Below are 22,130 nucleotides of genomic sequence, written 5' to 3'. Positions count from 1 at the left end.
GAAGAGATGGAGAAGGACACTTTATACTCATCATAGGAAAAATCTATCAAAATAAAATCACAATCCTGAACATCTATGCCCCAAATATTAGAACACCCACATATGTAAAAGAAACATTACTAAAGCTTGAATAGTACATCAAACCCCACCCATTAATAGTAGGACACTTCAACACCCCAATGGACAGGTCAGCCAGACAGAAACTTAACAGGAAGATAAGATTACTAACAGATGTCATGCATCAAATGGACTTATCAGACATATACAAAACATTTTACACAAACACAAAAGAATATAGCTTCTTCTCAGCAACTCATGGAACTGTCTCTAAAATTGACCACATACTTGGTAACAAAGTAAATCTTAACAGATACAAAAAAAAAATGGAGTAACCTCCTGTATCTTACCGGATCACCATGGTTTAAAGTTAGAATTTAAAAACAACACTAATCACAGAAGGCCTACAAACTCATGGAAATTGAAGGTGCTCTATTGGATGACACCTGGGTTAAGGAAGAAATAAAGAAATTAAAGACTTCCTAGAATTCAATGAAAATGAAGGCACAATGTACCCAAACCTATGGGACACTATGAAAACAGTGCTAAGAGGAAAGTTCATAGCACTAACTGCATACATAAAGGAAGTGTTAAGTGACTTAACAATACACCTGAAAGCTCTAAAACAAAAAGAATCAGACTTACCCAGGAGGACTAGAAGACAGGAAATAATCAAATTGAGGGCTGAAATCAATAAAATAGAAACAAAGAAATCAATACAAAGAATCAGTGAAACAAAGAGCTTCTTCTTTGAGAAAATCAACAAGATAGACAAACCCTTATCCAAATTAATCAAAAGACAGAGACAGAACATCCAAATTAACAAAATCAGAAATGAAAAGGGGGACATAACAACAGACACTGAGTAAATCCAGAGAATCAAAAACCTATACTTCACAAAATTGAAAAATGTAAAAGAAATGGCCAATTTTCTGATAGGTACCACATACCAAAATTAATCAAGACCAGGTGAACAATTTAAAAAGACCTATAACTTTCAAGGAAATAGAAGCAGTCATGAAAATCATAAAAGTCATCCCAACCAAAAAGGGCCATGGCAGAATGGTTTCAGTGCAGAATTCTATGAGAACAAGGAAGAGCTAATTACCTTATACTCCTCAAAGTAGAAACAGGAGGATTATTGCCAAACTCTTTTTATGAGGATACAGTTATTTGATACCAAAACCACACAAAAACTCAACCAAGAAAGGGAATTACAGACCTCATTCATGAACATACATGCAAAATTTCTTAATAAAATACTGGCAAACATTAGATGATGGAAAAATGTTTGACAAAATTCAAAACCCCTTCGTGATAAAGGTCTTGGAGAGATCAGGAATACAAAGATCATATCTAAACATAATAAGAGCAACATGCATCAAATTGATAGCCAACATCAAATTAAATGGAAAGAAACTCAAAGCCATTCCACCAAAATCATGAACAAGACAAGGCTGTCCAGTCTCTCCATATCTATTCAACATAGTTCTTGAAGTTCTGGCTATAACAATAAGACAACAAAAGAAGATCAAGGGGATTCAAATTGGAAAGGAAGTAGTCAAACTTTTGTTATTTGCAGATGATATGATAGTATATATAAGTGACCCCAAAAATTTTACCTGAGAACTCCTAAATATGATAAATACCTTCAGTGATGTGGCAGGATATAAGATCAACTCAAAAAAAAATCTGTAGCCCTCTTATACACAAATGATAAAGAAGCTTAGAGGGAAATGAGAGAAACATCATCTTTCACAATAGCCACATAACATAAAATATCTTTGGGTAACACTAACCAAAGAAGTGAAAGACCTATTTGACAAGAACTTTAAGTCTTTGAAGAAAGAAATAGGAGAAGATACTAGAAAATGGAAGATCTCCCATACTCTTGGATAGTAAACATAGTAAAAATGGCGATCCTACCAAAAGCAATTTATAGATTCAAATATATCAACACAGTTCTTCACAGACCTTGAAAAAAAATCAGCTTCATATGGAAAAACAAAAAACCCAGGATAGCCAAAACAATCCTGTACAATAAAGGAACTTCTGGAGGCATCACCATCCTTGACATCAAGCTCTATTTCAGAGCTACAGTAATAAAAACTGCTTGGTATTGGCATAAAACAGACAAGAGGACCAATAGAATCAAATTGAAGACCTGGATATTAACCCACACACCTATGAATACCTGATCTTTGACAAGGAAGCTGAAATTATACAGTGCAAAAAGAAAGCATCTTCAACAAATGGTGCTGGCATAACTGGATGTCAACATGTAGATGAATGAAAATAGATCCATGTGTATCACCATGCACAAAACTCAAGTCCATATAGATTAAAGACCTCAATATAAACCCAACTACAATGAACCTGATAGAAGAGAAAGTGGGAAGTAGCCTTCAATACATGCGCACAAGAGACCACTTACTAAGTATAACACCAGCCAGCAGCACAGACACTGAGAGCAACAACAAATAAATGGGACCTCCTGAAACGGAGAAGCTTCTGTAAAGCAGATGACACATAAATAAGGCAAAAAGGCAGTCTACTGAATGGAAAAAGATCTTCACCAACCCCACATCAGCTAGAGGACTGATCTCTGAAATATATAAAGAACTCAAGAAATTAGATGTCAAAATTCCAAATAATCTAATTAAAAAATGAGGTACAGAACTATTCTCAATAGAAGAATCTCAAATGGCCAAAAGACACTTAAGGAAATGTTCAATATCCTTAGCTATCAGTAAAATGCAAATCAAAATGACTCTGAGATACCTTCTTACACCAATCAGAATGGCTAATAACAAAAACACCAGTGATATATTTTGATGGAGAGGATGTGGGGTAAGGGGTACACTGCTCCATTGCTGGTGGGAATGCAAATTTGTACAGTCAGTCTGGAAATCAGTATGGTGGTTTCTCAGAAAATTGGGAATCAACTTACCCCAGGACCCAGCAATATCACTCTTGGGCATCTACCCAAAAGATGCTCAGTCATACTATAAGGACATGTATTCAACTATGTTCATAGCAGCATTATTTATAATAGTCAGAAACTGGAAACAACCTGGATGCTCCTCAACCAAAGAATGGATTTTAAAAAATGTGGCACATTTACACACTGGAGTACTAGCCTGTAGGAAAAAAAGCACAACACAACAAAACAAAACAAACAAAAAACCAATGACATCTTGAAATTTGCTTGCAAATGGATGGAACTAGAAAAAAAAAACATCCTGAGTAAGTAATCCAGACCCAGAAAGATGAACATGCTACGTACTCACTTATGAGTAGATACTCGCTGTAAAGCAAAGGATATTGAGCCTATAGTTCATGATCCTAGAGAAGCTCAGCAACAAGGTGAATCCCGTGAAAAACATACATAGATTCACCTGGAAAGGGGAAAAAGACAAGATTGCCTGAAAAAATTGGAAGCTTGGCAGGGTTGGGGAGGAGAAGGGAAGGTGGAAGGGGAAGAGAACAGGAGAAGGGAAGAGGGGAGGAGAACTTGAGGGAACGGGATAGTCGAGATGGAGGAAAGACAGAGATGAGAGCAAGGAATGAGATATTTTGATTGAGGGAGCCATTATGGGACTAGCAAGATATTTTGGTTGAGTGAGCCATATGGCACTAGAGAAATTCCCAGGAATCTGTAAGAATGACCCCAGCTAAGATCCTAAGCAATAATGGAGAGGATGCCAGAACTGGCCTTGCCCTTTAGTCAGATTGATGAATAACTTAAATGTCACCATAGAACCTTCATCCAGCAACTGATGAAAATAGGGGCAGAGACTCACAGCAGAGCATTGGGCTGAGTTCCAAAGTCCAGTAGAAGGGTGGGAAGAGTGAGAATATGAGCAAAGAGTCAAGATCATCATGGGACACCCACTGAAACAGTTTACCTGGGTTAATGGGAACTCACCAACTCCACTTGGACAAGGAAGGAACCAGCATAGCTCCAAACTAGTCCTTCTGAATGTGGGTGACAATTGTATGGCTGGGGCAGAGAGAAGCACCACTGGCAGTGACACCAGGACTTATTTCTACTGCTTGCACTGGCTTTTAGGGAACCTATTTTCTTTGGATGGATACCTTGCTCAGCCTAAATATAATAGGGAGGGCATAGAAACTTCCCCAAAGCAATGTGTCTTACCTCTCTGAGGAATAAATGGATGGTGTAGTGGTAAGTTAGGTGGACAGAATGGGAGGAGGAGGGAAAGGAAACTGGGATTGGTATATAAAATAAGAAAAGATAGTTTATTTTCTTTAAAAAAAAACCCCACCCAAAAAAACTCAATCCCAGATGACTTCAGTGCAGAATTCTACTAGAATTTCAAAGATGAGCTAATTCCAATATTCCTTAAATTGTTCCATGTAGTAGAAACAGAAGGAACATTGCCAAACTCCTTTTACTAGGCTACAGTTACCCTGATACCCAACCATACAAAGATGCAGCAAAGAAAGAGAATTACAGACAAGTCTCCCTTGTGAACATTGAAGCAAAAATAGTCAATAAAGTAACTGGCAAACCAAATCCAAGAACACATCAGAAACATCATCTACCATGACCAAGGCTTCGCTCCAGAGAATTTTGTTTTAATCTTATAAGTTATGGGATGAAGGTTTTCTTGCTATTTGTTAAAGTATTCAATCAGGACTTAAATTCACTTTGGTTTTAAATCTTAGCAGTGTACTTATTTATGTGTTAATTTGTATGATCACCTAAATTTAATATTCAATTAAAATTTCTTTACAAATGTTCTTTATCCCAAAGTCTCTCTGAGATGTCTTTTTATAGCTTTCTTTTTGCATGTGCTTATCTTTTTAGTCCTATTATATGAGAACATCAAAGGCACATAATTTTGTCTTCTTTTGATGTGAATTCAGTTCCTTTACCTTTCCTGGATATTTCCAGTGTATTATCTGACAGAAAACAAGTGTGCAAAAATATTTGGTGAATTATATTGAATTTCTGCACCAACTTCTGGATCTCAAAATACCAAGAAAAGAATTAATATTTCTGTTCCTGAGACAACAAAAGTATTCTGAATTACCATTCTTATAAATATTATTTCATCCAGCATTCATTCCTTTAAATAGTCACTAAATTTCTGTTGGGTGTTGTTCTAGGAGAATGAGGCTATAAATATAAAATAATTTTGAGCATTAAATTCTGACTGGACTTTGGGGACAGATAATTCAGTAAGTAACAGGCATACAAGGTATTCCACAATTCCACTAGTAGGCACACCTTGCAGGTTGCTATTCCAAGATTCAGGGACCAGGGCTAGGTAAGATCATTGGTGTCTTTTCTTTCCCAGTAGCCTGCATAACATTATTTGGAACTATGAAAATAAATCTGCAAGGAGGAGCTGTTCCATTAAGTATGAGATTAATTTACAATCTGTATTTGTAGCATGTGGTCAGAGTGTCTTAGTTATAGGTCTTACCATGGAGTTATGATGGATAGCCAAGAGCAATGGCAATAAACTTTTGTTTTGGGGAACTCTGGAGCCTTCCTGACCAATAACTGGTAGGGAGATAGCAGATGCTTGTTCTGTAATTTTCATTTAATAACCCATGTCTTCTGGAAGTGGCATTGTCCACCCAGGCATGGGAATTCCACTCAAACTCTTTTGAAAATTCATGTTTTAAAATTATCTCAGTAACTAGTGGGTTTTCATGAATCTTTTTCCTGCATTCTTCGTTTTGGTTACCTCACTCACTATCCTCAGCTCTCCCCATCCTCTTGCTTACATCCCTGCTGACTCCTTTAACCTTTAGTATTTCTTCCTCCTCCTTCTTTTCACATGCATTCTTAGTATGTCTCAGATTTTTAAAGTTGATTTGTGGAAGATGTTTGACCTACTGATGGTAGATCAAGTTAAGAACTAAGATAGGGGTAGTGATGGAGAATGCTGGGGCAACTATAAACATTTATTTCTTGATGATGAGAACCTTTTCTGAGAAGTGGGTTATTAGAAAGCCTTACACTTATGGAAATATTATAGAGTGTATGTACTTAAACTCAGTGAGTATGACTTAATCACTTGATATCAGTTTTTGATACAGTAAAAAAAAAAAGATGTGGTAAAAATGAGGTGCGTGACACTAGGGGAGGCCCCCATAACAGAAAACTATCTTATAGTAAGTTTACAAAAGTGGGAGTAATAGAGTCAAATAATAAAAAGTGTAATACAACTGTTTGCACACCATACCTATCTGTGTTTCCATACTTACAAGACTAGCAGTACTATAAGAGTGTTCATGCCAATATCATCACAAACATATGTAAGGCCTTGTGCTACTCCTTTATGACCTCTATGGCATTACAAAGTGATGAAATTTTCAGTTCCACAATGTGCTCCATTGTTGGCTAAAATCTACTATGGAGTATATAAATATCATGCATTCCTTAGTTTCTTACCATAGTTATTAGCTCTTCTTTAGTATTTGTCATATGCCTTAGAAAAAATGCAGTTTCTTGACATAGTTGCTTTTTCTACTTTTTGCCATTAAAATGTTTCACTGGAGAGCATGCCAAACCATGTCCTCAGGTCTTCCAGGCATTCCTTGTCTTCCTCAGTAAGGATGGTTTCAGAAGTTTACAGGATCCTGAAAGTATGGAGCCACAGATGATGCAAGAGACAGTGCAAAGTTACTGTCTGTCTTCCCTTGCTTCCCATCCTTCCCCCCCTCCCCTCCTCTCCATCCCTTATTTCCTTCCCTTCCTCCCTTCTTTCCTATCTTTTGTTTTGGAATAATTTTGTGCCAAGGCAGTAACTTTTTACCCACTTCACAGATGTGTCTGCTGTTATTAAAATTCCTCTTGTCATTATTCTTCGTGAAAAAAGTATGTCATTGATGCACTCTAGACTGGAAAAAGGGAGCGCTATAAAAAGTTTGTGCTTTAAATTCTCAATATACTTCTAAATGACGATTTCTACAGTTTTGCGAAATTTAAATTATTCTTTAAATTATACATGATTGAAAAATAGATGAATCAATTTTGGCTCCGTCTGGAATTATAAAAATGAGTGCTCTATTCCAGAAAAATAGGTGTTTGCAAGGAGTTTAAACAATATTAATAAACTAAATTGTAATGCTTTTAGGAGATAAAGTTATTATTTTTAAACCAAAGGAATAGAATTAATTCAATATTCTTTATAAGGTGATTGTTGTATGAAGGATTTTGCAATGTTGAGAACGAAGAACTGTGTTATAAATTTCACATCTCACCATTTACCTCACTGTCTAGACTCTAGCATTTTTAACATTATGCTATTTTCAATCACTTTTCATGCTTTTGGCCTTAGTCTATAATGCATTCAATAAATATTTGTGTGGAGATTTCTGATGAAAACAATGAACCATTTATTAAATTAGATTTAAGGCCCATTTCAAAAGATAAAACCCATATCTGGTACCACTTAGTGTATGTAGGGGGGATATTGTAAGAGTCAAAGGCCATGGATGACTACAAGGAAGCAGTGTTTTCCTGAACTCATAGAGGCTATGACAATATGCACAAGATCCATGCAAACTTAAGCTAGACCAATACAGCATGGAATGGGAAAGTGGACATAAATTTCAACTTCTTACTATGGAGCTCTTGGTATTTGATGGCTGCTAAGGGAGAGTCAGTTTTATTTAAGGATGTGTGGCCCTTTTCATATACATTCAAGTGTATATGAAAAGCACTATTTGTACATAATGCATTAAAAAAAAAGAAAAGAAGACACAATTTAATGATTAAGGATGTGAGGATTGATCTGGGAGTAGTGGGGAAGGAGGTAAATATGATATAAAACATTGTATGTAATTTTCAAAGAATTAATTCGTGATCCTAGAGAAGCTAAATAAGAAGGTGAGCCCAAAGAAAAACCTATAGTCATCTTTCTGTATATTGGAAGTAGACAAGATTGACAGGCAAAAGTTGGGAGCATAGGGGTGGCGGAGGGGTGAGGGTAAGGAGAGAGAAAAAAGGAGAAAGGGAAGATTGGGGAGAGCTTGAGGTAATGGGATAGTTGAGATGAAGGAAGGGTGGATATGGGAGCAGGGAAGTAGATATCTTAATTAAGGGAGCAATTTTAGGGTGGGCAAGAGACTTAACTCTAGAGGGGTTCCCAGGTGTCAAAGGAGATGTCCCCAGCTTGTTCCTTGGGCAAAATTATTTAAAAGTGAGAAAAAAGTCTAGATATATATCTCTTATATGATCTAACTATATTACTGCTGACCATATTCCCAAAGTACTCTATATTGAACTACAGGTATATTTTCTCATTCATGTTCCTTTCTGCTCTATTCAAAATAACCAGGAAACTGAAACATCCTAGAAGCATATCAACTGATGAATGGATAATGAAACACATATATAGATTTTATTCCAATATGAAAATGAAATTACAAAATTTTCAGGTAAATGGACAGATTTGAATATAATAATTATTAGCATGATAACACAGACCCAGAAAGACAAATGTTTCATTTTATCTCCTATAAGTTGATGCAGGCTTTCAATTTTTAGTTATGTGTGCTTAAAAATGAAGTTAATGAAGTTTCCATAGAAGACAGTTAATGACTAAGGGACAACGCCAAGGCGGGTTTCAGGGTAATGGCAGTAGAAGGGAGGTAGTATGAAGTGGGAAAGGTGAAAATAGAAGGAGAAAGGTTAAGTGGAGTGGGTAACATGAAAGCAGGGTAGAAGGGGAAGTATGGGGAAAAATAAAGACCTTTGAAAATGCCATGTAGAAACTTACTACTGTACAATCTTAAGATATATACACATACAAGGAGTTTAAATTATTTTCCTTTGTAGTGGGAGTGGCAGTGCCTCCCTCAGATACCATAGCTATCAAATAGAAAGTCCAGTGCCAGGTGTGGGTTTACCTCTTTTTGAGTTGTTGGTCAGTGAAGACCCAGGGATAATGACTTCTTGGCCCCTCCCCAGAACTTAATGGGAAGGTCCTATTGTCGAATCCACCACATACATTAGTTACAGGACATGGCAAAATCAAGGTGATATCAGCTTTGAAGATTTATCCTTCTTGGCTCATTTCCATAGTTTTGGAAGGTGCCATGTATACTACTTGAGTAGAAAAACCAAGATTGTATCCAGCTGTGAACCTGAAGAGCTTCAATAATGACTGTCCTGGGAAGATGTACCCATTGGGGCAATAGTGACAGGAACATTATGGAAGTGACCAACCACACTGTGAATGGATTTAAAACCTGTTTGACAAGACAGGACTCATGCATGGTAACATAACTGTGTCCAAATCTAATGGCTAGTTAGATCATCTGCCATAAGGAGAGAATTAACCTAGTAACAATCTGCCCTCTGATTTCTTGTCATTGTGACCATAGGGTTGTACATCTCTCAGCACTGATCATAGTCTTTTAATAGTAGACGATGAGTAACACAGAGATCCACAGCTGGTCAAAGTGCAGAAAATTTAGTACATTGAACATGTGCAACCATTACTTCTATCTAGTTTCAAATATAATATAACCACCTCTCAAAACTGTTTCTCTTCCCAGTTCTTATTCCCTCAGCTCTGTTAAGCCACTGATTTTACTTCTGTTTTTATGTTTTACCTATCATTAATATATCATACTAGTAAGATAAAAGAATAGAGCGTTTGCTGTGATCTTTCACTAAGAATGGTTTCTTTGAAACATATCTGTGTAGTAGATGCGTCCTCCTCGTTTTTGAAGCTTACATATATCACATTTGTTTGTCTGTTAGTCATTTGGGTTGCTTTTAGCCTTCAATAGATTTAAATTTATGGGGGAAGTAACAAAAGTAGTACAGATTTTCAGTTTCTGCTTTCAGTTTCTCTTTTGAAACTATCTTCAGTGGCCTAATTCAGTTTCCACTGTCAGTGAACCAACGGTGACACATGTTGCTAACTAAAGTTCATTCATTGTTTGCATTTCCTGTGTTTTTCCACAGTGCTCTTTTTATGCCCCAGAATTCTATCCTGGCAAGGGTACCAAATTAGAGTTTTCATCATGTCTCTTAGACTATGCTTTACTGTGTGAATTTCTCAAATTGCTCAGATAGCTTTAAAAGTTTTGAGGGCTACTGGAAAGGTAGTTTTTAGAATGTTATTCAGTTTTAGCTTGATTAATGCTCTATTAGTGATTAGATATTGGCTATGGATGTTTGGGAATAAAACCATGAAAAATTGAACAACAATTTACATACCAAGGGTATGTATGTATTGAGATACCTGATATTAATTTTGGTTATCTAGTGAAATGCTGTTTCTCAACTGTCTTCTAGTGAAATTACTCATTATGGCTTTTTGTACTATATTCTTTTTAGAAAGTTAATATGTATAGCTTGTATCTAAGGAATGGGTAATATTGCCTCTCATACTTGAGAATGGAGTGTGTACATAAATGATTAGAAATTCTGTTCCAAGCAAAGATTAGTTTTTCTGTTCTCTTATCATCTGTTTTTATAAATCAGTAGTCTTTAGGTGAACTTATGTTTTTTATCATTTTTCTCAATTTTTATTTTTATTCAAAAATATAATAAAACAAATAAAATGATAAAAATACATAATTCAGTAGATAAAATTGCCTGCTGTACCACAATTTATTTATCCATTCACCCACTGAAGGAAACTTCAGTTGTTTCCAAGCTTTGCCAATTATGAATGAGTTTTACAAATATCGAATAACAGAGATTTTTGTGGTCAGAAATTCTTAACTAATTTGAGAAAATACATAGAAATACTACTGCTGGATCCTTTGGGAAGAACATGTTTGGCTTCGTAAAAATGTCAAACTGTGTTCATAAGTGAGTGGCTGTGTTATTTTTCACTACAGAGAGGATTATAATGTAATGTGTTTTCTTTGTTTTGTTACTCAGAATCTTTCTGCTTTGGCCATTGTTAACTATTTATCTTGGTTTTTGTGTCTTTTTGGCATATATTAATCATTTTCCTTTAATAGCTTACTTAGTGTTTGGTTTTCCTCATATATTTCAGCAAGGTGATATTGTTCATTTATAATGTTGAATATTTTGTTCCAGTCTACAGAATACTCTGTAATCCTTGATTTCCCAAATCAGTTTTTAAAAATATTTGTAGATGTTGAACTTTACTCTTGATGCTGTATTTGTCTGTAGATTTTTGTCAATCGTCTTTTTTTATGAGAAAGTAATTTTATTAAATTATAAAAGTTTCCATTACCACCCCTCCTCCCAACACCCTCCCACTCCCCCCACTCCCTCTCCTCCTCCCTCTCCATCCCTAAGAGCAGTCAGGGTTTCCTGCCCTGTGGGAAGTTCAAGTTCCTCCCCCCTCCCTCCAGGTCCAGGAAGGTGAGTATCCAAACAGACTGGATCCCCAAAATCCAGTATATGCAGAGGAAACAAGTCCCAGTGTCATTGTCAATGGCTTTTCAGAAAGACTCCGGGCCAGCCACATTCAGAGAATCTGGCTAGATTCTCTGAATGTGGCTGGCCCGGAGTCTTTCTCAATCGTCTTTTTATATAGAGAGCAATTTTAAGTTTATAACAGGACATCAGCAGAGTTCAGAGGTTGCCAGTCTGTCCTGGTTGTCCCCATCCCCTTTAGTGGCATACTCAGTGTTCAAGCACCTCCTACACGGCTCCACTTTCTTAAAAGTTCCACTATCTCTAATGGTCCCCTCAAGTCGTGCAGACCTGAGGACCAAGCCTTTACCATACAAAGTTTTGCGAGATACTCAGTTATATTGTAGGATTTTAATACTTTAAAACTTATTTTTATTTCATGCGTGAGTGTTGACATGCATGTAAGTGCACCATGTGTTTTCAGTGTCCACAGAGGCCAGAAGAGGGCATCTGATTCTCAGTGACTTGAGTTCCAGACAGTTGTCTGCCACCTGATACCTGGGCGCTGGGAACTGAACTTGGGTTTTTTGAAAAAGCAGCAAGTGCTCTTAACCATTGTATCATATCTCCAGCCCCATACTTTGTTTTAAATATATGCTTATGATTTATTTTAACTTAATGTTTGTGAATGATCTAAAGTTTGAATATAGATTAATTTTTATTTGGTGAAAGGATAATCTTTGTTCCATCCATTGTATTTCCTTTGCTCCTTTGTCAACCATCTCTTGATTATCTCAGGTGGGTAAATTTCTCAGTTCTCTGTTATATTCCATTCAGATTTATTCAGATTTTCTTTGTTTACTCATAAATGTCATGGTATTTTTTATACTAATTCTTTATCATACATATAAAATATGAGTGCATTAGTTAATGAAAGAAAAGAAGGAGAGCAGGAAGAGGTGTATGGAAGGCTTTTGAGGGAGGAAAGGGAAAGGGAAAATGTTGTAATTATATTATTATAATCTCAAAAAGAGTTTTCATGTTGGTATCAGTTTTTTGATATTGTTTTCCTCTCATGTTGTATTTGCCATTCTGTGTCAATTTACTTTCAAGGTAAACTTAATTAGTTTTTGATATCTACTAAATATCTTGATTAGATTTAAAGGGGATTATAATAGCTGTAAATAACTGACATCTTTACATTAAGTCTTTGTATCCATGAATGTGGAATATCTCTCCACTTATTTCTTATATTGTTCTGTTTGCAAATTTTACATATGAAGTTTACACATTGTTATGTAATGGCCTATGGGGTTTTACATTCTTTTAATTTTTAAAAATGTATTTCTCCATAGAATGTCTTTTTACTTAGAATAAATTGCTAGAGTTATTGCTTTTAATCAACTCACCTATTAGTAACCACATTTTGTTATCAGTTTTAGAGAGAGGATACATTTATGAGATGATTATTGTATCAGCTTAGAGTGGACTTTTACAATTATTTTATGCTATGGGTGGTTTGCCTGCACGTTTGTCTGAGCAACACTTATTTGCCTGTTTCCTGTGGAGGTAGAGGAAGGCGCTGAACTGAAGCTAGAGTTACAGGTGGTTGTTAGCCACCATGCAGGTGCTGGGAGTGGAACCTGGAGCTGGAAATATTGCCTTTCTCCAGAACTAGAATGAAAATATTGACACCCAAAGATTTAGATCAAAAAAGTTTTCCTAACTCTCCAGAAGTGAAAGTTACTAGAATCAATAAGACTGTTTCTCAGACGATTTCCTGTAAAGAACTATGTAAGAAACTTTGAGAAGGGATACTTAAGGGGCAATGTCATGACTTCATCGTTCCTTATCTCTAGACTTGATATCACCTTAATTGGAGCACTTTTCCTTTTAGGACCTTGTGTCACTATCAATAAAAGGGATGTTTATATTTTCTATTATTTTTGTTCTGGTATATTGTGATTGTGTTTATAAATCTTTTCATTATTTTTCTCACGTCTGTGAGTAGAGAAAATGGCACCTTAGATATGCATTCTACCAACTGAATGGGCTATATTTTAATTTACTAAATAACATTTTGGTAGGCAAAGAAAAATAGAAAAATCTTGCCTTAACTCCAAACTGTGTTGCTTAGAATGAAATATATAGATAAGCTATTCTTTTTTTCACCCTTTTTTTTGTAAAAAAAAAAAAAAAAAGGTATAACAGTAGAACAACATATGTTCTGATAAATTACTAAGTGTAACATAACAGGGAGCCATTATATTAAGCATAGCACTTGGGTAGTTGCTTGCATCATGCACAAGTAGATATTTCTTTTTAACATTATATGGCATTGTATAGTGCTGGTACATATAAAACACAAAATAACATCCATTATAGCAGACATGCTTAAGTTATGTAGTAATACATTTATACAGTGGATTTCAGGATGTGACTGATTGGGGAAAATTTGACTGTTATGGTTGATGAGGTTACATAGCATACAGCTGCATCCCAAGTTTGAAGGGCACCTGGAGCCTGTGCAAAATTGGCATAATATCTCAGAGGTGATAAAATTCTCTGACATTAACAAGTTTACTACTGCATAAGTACAATCCAGCATTAACATATAGTTGTAAGTTTTTAGTGACTGTTTCTCTTTGTAACTCCTGGAAATCAGTGCTTGATCTGGGCCATCATAATACAACTACATGTATCTGAATGATGTATGAGGCGAGGAAGGAGAGCTAGAAATGTCCCCAGCTATAAGATTTAGTGGTAAGATTGTCATTCCATGTATGCTTTTGGTGGAGAACTGATTCCTTCCATCCATGAACAATCACAACTGTGTCAGTGAAGTATTTGAACCCCAAAGCATCACCTTCCAAATTATCTGTGACAGTTACAGAGACAGGAGTCTGGCTCAAAGTTTAGATCAGTCTGTACTGCCTCCAGGGTATAAGCTGACCTATGAGGGGATGATACATTTTTATAGTCTATGCCTTTGCTTTAAAAGAAATCAGTAACGCAGGAGACAGGAGTGGTGGTTTGGATAGGCTGGGGAAAATAAAGAAACAAGGCAAGAGGTGAGGGAAGGATAAATGGATCTCTACTGTGCATGCCTTTGTGATGACAGTTGGTGATGAGAGGAGTCTGGGAGCCTGGATTGTATGCCCACAGGCTATGCTAGATTGACAGGGATAGCCACATTCTTTTAGCAGTTCCAGTTCAGTTTTCATATAGCCAGATTTGCTGAGTTCCTGTTATGTGCCAGTCATGTACTGGCTTCTCTTGTTGTGGAAAAGAATCAGACATGATCTTTTGAGGAACTGCAGACATACAAATGGATCATTAGAATACATGATAAAGGGAGGCAGAGTTCCAAGAGCTACAACATGAAACAAACTGGCCTGGAGGTAGATGTTAAGACTGAGAAAAGACGTCTAAAGGGATGACATTTCAGCTGAATGTTTAAGGAGAACCAGGGAATTACAGGCTAGACCAAAGCTAAGGCATTCTAGGTTGTTAGAATAACATTTCAGTTATAATATTGTGGTTCAGGTCACTTCAGTACAGAAAAAATCCTAGAGCAGAGATTTTTACATATAAATCTGTATGGAGGACTAGGGCAGAAGTCTTATTTAAAAATATATTCAAAATAACCCTTTAAAATTGTTATTTCTATGCATGTATTAGTATGTTCTCTAATATATTGTTGCTCTATTTTTACAGTTTTATTATGTGTCTTATTTTTAGTCGATTATTCGGTCTTGATGCATCTTCAAATTTTGCTTATTTGCTTCCGACTATTTTTATGAAGTTTTTCGTTCCCTCCCTGTTAGAAGGATTTCCCTCAATTTTCACCTCCCCCTCAGTCCTGCTGAGAACAGAACTCCAGGACTTAACTCACATGGCGAAGTGTTTTACCACTGAGCTATGCCTGCAGCCCTCGTGTTTATTTTAATCTATTCTTGTACATTTTTTGGAGTCACAAACATGTTTTGCATTTGTAAGCAATTTATATTGTTTTATGTATTCTATTATCCAACCTGAATTTCTCCTTAAAATTACATACTTAAATTTTGCCCTTGTTAGAACATATAACATTATTTTATCTACTTTATGATCTTCAATTATATAGGTGTCCCATATTTTTTTTTTTTAGTTTTCATTAGTGGATACATTTTAATTCCTGTAAGCGATGATATAACAGACCTTGGCTACATCTTCCATTTGTATGTGCCTGGGATCCAGAGTTTATTTCTCCAGATACATTGCTGATTCCAGTCTAGAAACATTTCTATTAATGGTTTATTACTTGATTGTTCATTAAATCATTGTAATATATCTTCCATCAGATGCAAATAAGATTTTTAATTTTTCCACATTTTTGTACTGTGTTTTCTGGCTTTTATGTCTTTGCCAATATATTAGATATTCTATGTTATAGAATTTAAGGGATATGTCTATGTTTCAGTTATAGTATGAATTTAATGTTCTTTCAGAGTTTCTATGAAATTTGCATTTTTACTTTGTATTTTGAAAACTGGATTTTCAGTTATTTTACCGAATCAAGAATTTTTAATGTTCTTCATGCTAATTCTTCCTTTCTTTATAAATAATTTGAAATGTTAATAATTCATATATAACAAATCTTATTTTAAGATTTATGATTTAATAAACTCCTACAAAATTGCCAAAATAGCTTTGTATCTTTCTTTTCAAAATATTTAAAGATTAATATATTTTAGGCTTTAATTTATATGAACTTAATTTTAAGATATTTAGTTCTATAAAACATTAGAAATTATTTCTCATATTTACATGCACTCCGTAACTGTTTGGACAGAAACTTCTCCCCAACCCCTGGCATCCATATATCCAAAGAATCTGGAATGTTCAAGTGGAAGCTCCACCCCAAATCCCCTCTCCCATCTCTCTCTAAACCCTGCTGCGTCTCAGAAAGCCTACCAAACGATGACCCCCCCCCCCCCAGAGATGCTCAAGACCACATCCACAGGGTATTTAAACTGCCACCCCCCAAAAAATATGTGGTTTTCCAGTCTTCCTTCCCTGTCTCCTCTCTGGGGGGTTGGAAAGCCATCTGGGAGTGTGGTATCTACTAAACCTGGGCTTTTTGTAATTCAGTTTTATTTGGCCTGATTTGGATTATTGTGTCAGCGGAGAGGCTTATTGTGGTACAGAAATTTTTCAATAATCATTACTCATATTCTTTCCATTTTCTGTTTCTCCCAGCTTTCCTAGCTTTTGTAATGATGACTAGTTTCAGTTTTCGTATGTGAGTGAGAATGCTTGGTATTTATCATTCTTTGTCTGTTTATTTCATTTACAAGAAGTGTTCTTGTTATCCGGGTGGTAGTGGCACTCGAGAGGCAGAGGCAGGCAGATCTCTGTGAGTTCGAGGCCAGCCTGGTCTACAAGAGCTAGTTCCAGGACAGGCTCCAAAGCTACAAAGAAACCCTGTCTTGGAAAGCAAAACAAAACAAAACAAAACAAAAAAGTTGTATTCTTGTACCATGGCCTCAAGTTAAGCCAAACATTGGTTGACCACTGCTACATTTTCTGCACCACCTTTGCCCCTGCACATCTTGCAGACAGGACAGGGTGGAGGGTTTTGTTTCAGGGTTGGTGTCTGTAGCATGAGGGCCAGCTTGTTGGGGTTTCTGTCCCTCCTGGTACCCCAACAGCCGGCAAGCAACAAAGAAAATCACACACAGGACTCCATAAGGTTATAAACTGATTGGCCCATTAGGTCAGGCTTCTTGTTAACTTTTATAACTTATATTAACCCATTATTCTCATCTATGTTAGCCATAGTGGCTCCGTACCTTTCTCAGCTGGACATGTTACATGCTGCCTCTTCGGAGGTTTGCGCAGGAGTGGCTGAGGAACCTTTCTCCTCCCTAGCCTTATCCTATTCTCATTACTCCGCCTCTACTTCCTGTCTGGTTGACCCGCCTATACTTCCTGCCTGGCCAATCAGCGTTTTATTAAAATACATGATTGACAGAATACAGATAATTCTCCCGCACCATTTATCGGCGAATCAATCCCACACCAGTTATGTTTTAAGGGGTTATTTATTTTGGAGGGTAAAACTTACATACACCATAAACCGTCAGGAAGGGAGCCTAGTCGCAGGAGCCGGGAGCAGGAGCCAGGAGCAAGCACCGGAACCAAGAGCCGGAACCAAGAGAGCCTGATCCGGATCTGCTTCTCTTTTTAAAAGAGAAATATACCACACCCCAGTGGGCTGGTATTTCAGCAGCTATTGGCTGACGGAGCGGAAGTCGCTCCCCGCTGCACTGTGGGCTCGTATTTCAGCGACTATTGGTTGAGGCAGCGGAAGTTACTCCCACAACAGGTGTCCAGGTTTCTCTTTCTGTAGCCTGCAGAGTACCTCTCACACCAAAGAGACTAGAATGTAGTTATATCTTTGTTGCCACAAACAACAGAATTTGTTTTTTTTTTTTTCGGGGGGCTGCATAGTAGTTTCCTTTGTGGGTATATCACATTGCTCATTTTCATTTGGTAATGTTTACACCAAATTCTATATTTTCATCATCTCAAATAATGCTGCAGTGAAAGTGAGCTTGCTCCCTCCCATTGCTATGACAGAATAACTGAGGTTATCAGTTTAAAGGAGGAAGGTCGTAAACAGAGACTGCACTTTTGTTTCCTGGCTGCCCAGACCCGAATAACCACACAGAAACTTTATTAATTACAACATTGTCTGATGTCTCAGGCATATTTTTGCTTGCTCTTACATCTTAAATTAGATTAAGTCATTTCCATTAGTCTATGTATTGCCATGTGGCTGTAGCGTTACGTCATTTATACATATCTTGTTTCCTCAGCAGCTGGCTGGTGTCTGCTTGACTCTGCACCTACTCTGTTTATCTCTGTTGTAATTTCCTGCCTGGCTTTTCCCTGCTAAACCATTGGCCAAAACAGCTTTATTCATCAACCAATAAAAGCGACACATATACAGAAGGATATCCCACATCAGAAGATTTCTTATGGTTTTATCATTTTGGAAATTTCTGTTCATGATTGCTAGACTTTGCTGATTTTGGACTTGTGCATCCCAGCAGGGAGAATGTGGTGGAGGAAGCCAATCACTTCATGCCTGCCAGGAGGCAAGGGGAAAGAGAGAGAGGGATGGGTTGCCAGGACCTCCTCTGGTGATATGGACCCAGCTCTTCTGTTTGACTTTACCTCATGAAGGTACTGGCACCCCTGACTAGCACCACAGTCTTCTTTTTGTTTGTTGGGAAAATTTTCTCTCTTTTTATTTTCAAGTAAATTTTTATTCAGTGTATATTAATCATTTTTTCCATTTCTCAGACCCTTCTCACCCCTCTAACCACTCAACTGTGTGTTGTTTCCCTCTTCAAGGAAAAAAAAAAACCTAACAAAAATGGAATAAGTAACAAAAAACAATAACCCCCCTAAATTAACACAAAATGAAAAAAAAACAAGCAGAAGATCAATAATATAATAAATGATATTACCAAAACAAAACAAATAAAACAGGACCCCACAAAAATAAAATTGAATTTGTTTTCTGTTGGCCAGCTATTCCTAGGCATGGGTCCTACCTTAAAGTATGGTTGAAATACCCAGTCAAAGACCATTGGAGAAAGTGATTTTTCTCTTTGTCTGTAATGTGCTGGCCAATTTTATGTCTCCTTGACAACCTAGGGTCATCTGAGAGGAGGGAGCCTCAGCTGGGCAAAAGTCTCCATAAGATCAGGCTGTAGGCAAGCCTATAGGGCATTTTCTTAGTTAGCGATTGACTTAGGAGGCCCCAGCTCATTGTGGGTTGTACTGTGATTATAAGGCATTAAACCAAGCAAGTCATAGGAGCAAGTCAGTAACCAGCTTTCTTCCATGGCCTCTGCATCAGCTCCTGCCTCCAGGTTCCTGCTCTGTTCAAGTTCCTGACCTGACCTCTTTCAGTGATGAACAGTGAATGGAAATGTAAGCTAAATAAATCCTTTCTTTCCCAAGTTACTTTGGTCATGGTGTTTTGTCACAGAAATAGTAAGTAACCTTAAGTAACACGAACAGCTATCAGCTACAGAGAGCTTTTGGTTAGGAGTGGGATTCCATGGCCACTTACCCCTTTCACTGCTGGCACCTCTCTTGGTTTAAATCAGTGCAGGTCTTGTAACACCTCATGCTTCTAGCTAAATCTTTGGCACATGGACCAGAGTAGAGTACTGAGAGTCAAAATATCTCAGATATAATGATTTCCTTTGCTCTGGCTCTTCACTCAGGAGTGGGACAGTCGAGTCACATGTACATATAGTTTATTTATTTATTATGCATACAATAATCTGTCTGTGTGTATGCCTGCAGGCCGTAAGAGGGCACCAGACCTCATTACAGATGGTTGTGAGCCACCATGTGGTTGCTGGGAATTGAACTCAGGATCTTTGGAAGAGCAGGCAATGCTCTTAACCTCTGAGCTATCTCTCCAGCCCCCATATAGTTCTTCTGAACAAGCTTCATGCCATTTTCCTAATTACTCTGAATTTCATTAATATCTATAGCAATATTACTCTTTTCATGTCTAATTATATTTGTATCCTCCTGTCTTTTATTTCTTTGTCTAACAGCTTCTCAATTCTCTCCATCTTTATGAAGAAGTGACTGTTCATTTTAATCTTTGTATTCTTTTGTTCTCAACTTCATGAATTTCATGATTTTTCTTTCCTAGTGCCTCCTTTGGTTTATGTTCTTTACTTGTATCTTTAAGACAAGGTTAGGGGTGGATAGTTATCTACCTTCACCTAATGAAAGACTATTTCTAATTAGAGTGCATTTAGAGTAATTTTATTAATAATTTCCAAAGAGTTTCCAGAAGTAATACACTTTTTGGTTGCCCATATGTTTTGTGAGCCTTTGATGTCTGGTTGGTTATATTTTATAGCTCCTAGTCTTTTTCTTTATTTGAGCTTTATGGTATTTAACTAAAACTTGTTGCCAAATCTTAATTGATTGTGTACAGATTTTTATGTTAATTCATCAATCTTTATTAGTTGCCTCTTATGTACTAGGAATATCTGACACAATTTGCTCATTAGCATAGAGACTGTAACAGTGAAGCGTTTTCCAGTGCCTGTCTGTGATCTACGATGTAATCTCTATATCTGTTAAGATCCTGACTGGAAACAAATGGTTTGCTTAAAATTGGGTAATTTTGTTAGTTTAATAAAGGGATTGTTTTTATAGGTGTGGATAGAGTTCTTGGAGATGGGCTGTTTTACAAGTGCTAGGCTCCTGACAGCAGAGAACTCCATCCTTTCCCAGGCTTGAGGAGGAATGAAAGTGATTGCTGGACACCATGGAGAAGACTAAATGTGCACACAGAGAGATTCCTTGACATGAGCTTTGATCATTCTCGAACCCTGCACAATGTGTAACCAGGCAGAGAAGGGTCCGCTCTTCCTCTCCTCCATCTACGGTGGTTAGGGGAACCAACGGGAATACAAAAGGGAGAAAGATGGTAGACAAAGCTCTGGAGGACCATGGGGGGTACTCATCACACTGACCATCGTCCGTTAGTAAATCTATCCTATAATTTTAACAAATTACAATTAATTTATTATTAATAAATCTACTCTATATATTAAAATGTCTATCATGTATCTCCCTTCTTTTTTATTTTCATTTCTATTATTTTAATTAAGGTTTAAATTACCTCTTGATTAAATAAAACAGCCCCTTTCTCCTTTCTGACTCCTCCATAAGCACTTATTACTTCTAATTAAGCTGGAGTTATGACCTCAGTCTTTTGATAAAACTCTCTGTATTTTATACATTTTCACAATTAAAATACTGAGAATTTTCTTAATTTCTTTTGTGAAGTTAGAGAAATGCCTCCTTGATTTTGTGATCTTTTTATTTTTTTAATTTATTTTTTAAAAAAATAAAGCAAACTTTTTTCATTTTACATACTAATCCCAGTTCCCACTTCCTCACCTCCTCCCATTTCCTCTACCTTCACCCCTACCTCACCCCCATCCACTCCTCAGAGAGGGTAAAGTACATTGCTTTGGGGAAGGTCCAAGGCTCTCCCTACTATATCTAGGCTGAACAAGGCATCCATCCAAAGAGAATAGGTTCCCAAAAAGCCAGTACAAGCAGTAGGGATATGTCCTGGTGCCTCAATTTCGAGCTATTGAAGTTAGTATGTGGGTCTTTTGTGCACCATTTGTAATTTTCATCTGAATATTTGTTGAAAATATTTCAGTGGCCATATAAAGATTCTGTTTCCTATGTTTCACAGTTATCTTGGACTCGAGGCCCAAATAGTGAGGTAATTTTGCTAAGCTAGGCAGTTTCTTGGTTGTTTTTGTTTAAAGATTTTGTATAGATTGATATACAGCTGCAAGTATATTAGTGATTTTCTGTTGCTTACTTGTCAAGATTTTTATTGTTTGGATGAAAAATACTATTTCAGAACCTGGCAGCATAGTGATGAAAACAGAGCACTTTGTATAATTCTCTTTGTGAAAAGCTACCTCTTTAGAAGACAGAGATTGCCTCTGCTTTCTCTATTCACATGTGTCTCTAACAATAGGTTTATTGACAGCTCGAAGCTAAAGCTTAGTTCTCTACCCTACTCCTTTCACCATAGTCTATGCTTTTCTGCATCTAGAGAAGCAGATTAGAGTTGTATAAGTGACCAAAAGTATTGAGACGTCTTAGGTGTGTCAGAAAA

At 36.8% G+C, this 22,130-nt stretch overlaps 1 protein-coding gene across 3 annotated transcripts in view; it reads left to right on the top strand.

The window, feature by feature from the left end:
* The window catches only part of LOC125412531 (BEN domain-containing protein 5), a 1,187,626-nt gene that overhangs the window by 142,770 nt on the left and 1,022,726 nt on the right, over positions 1 to 22,130 (top strand). The window lies entirely within an intron of this gene.

Source organism: Myodes glareolus, chromosome 3 (assembly GCF_982192425.1).
Source record: "Myodes glareolus chromosome 3, mMyoGla1.1, whole genome shotgun sequence".
Taxonomy (NCBI): domain Eukaryota; kingdom Metazoa; phylum Chordata; class Mammalia; order Rodentia; family Cricetidae; genus Myodes; species Myodes glareolus.
Note: the sequence above shows the minus strand (reverse complement) of the source record. Positions and strands in the feature narration are given on the sequence as shown.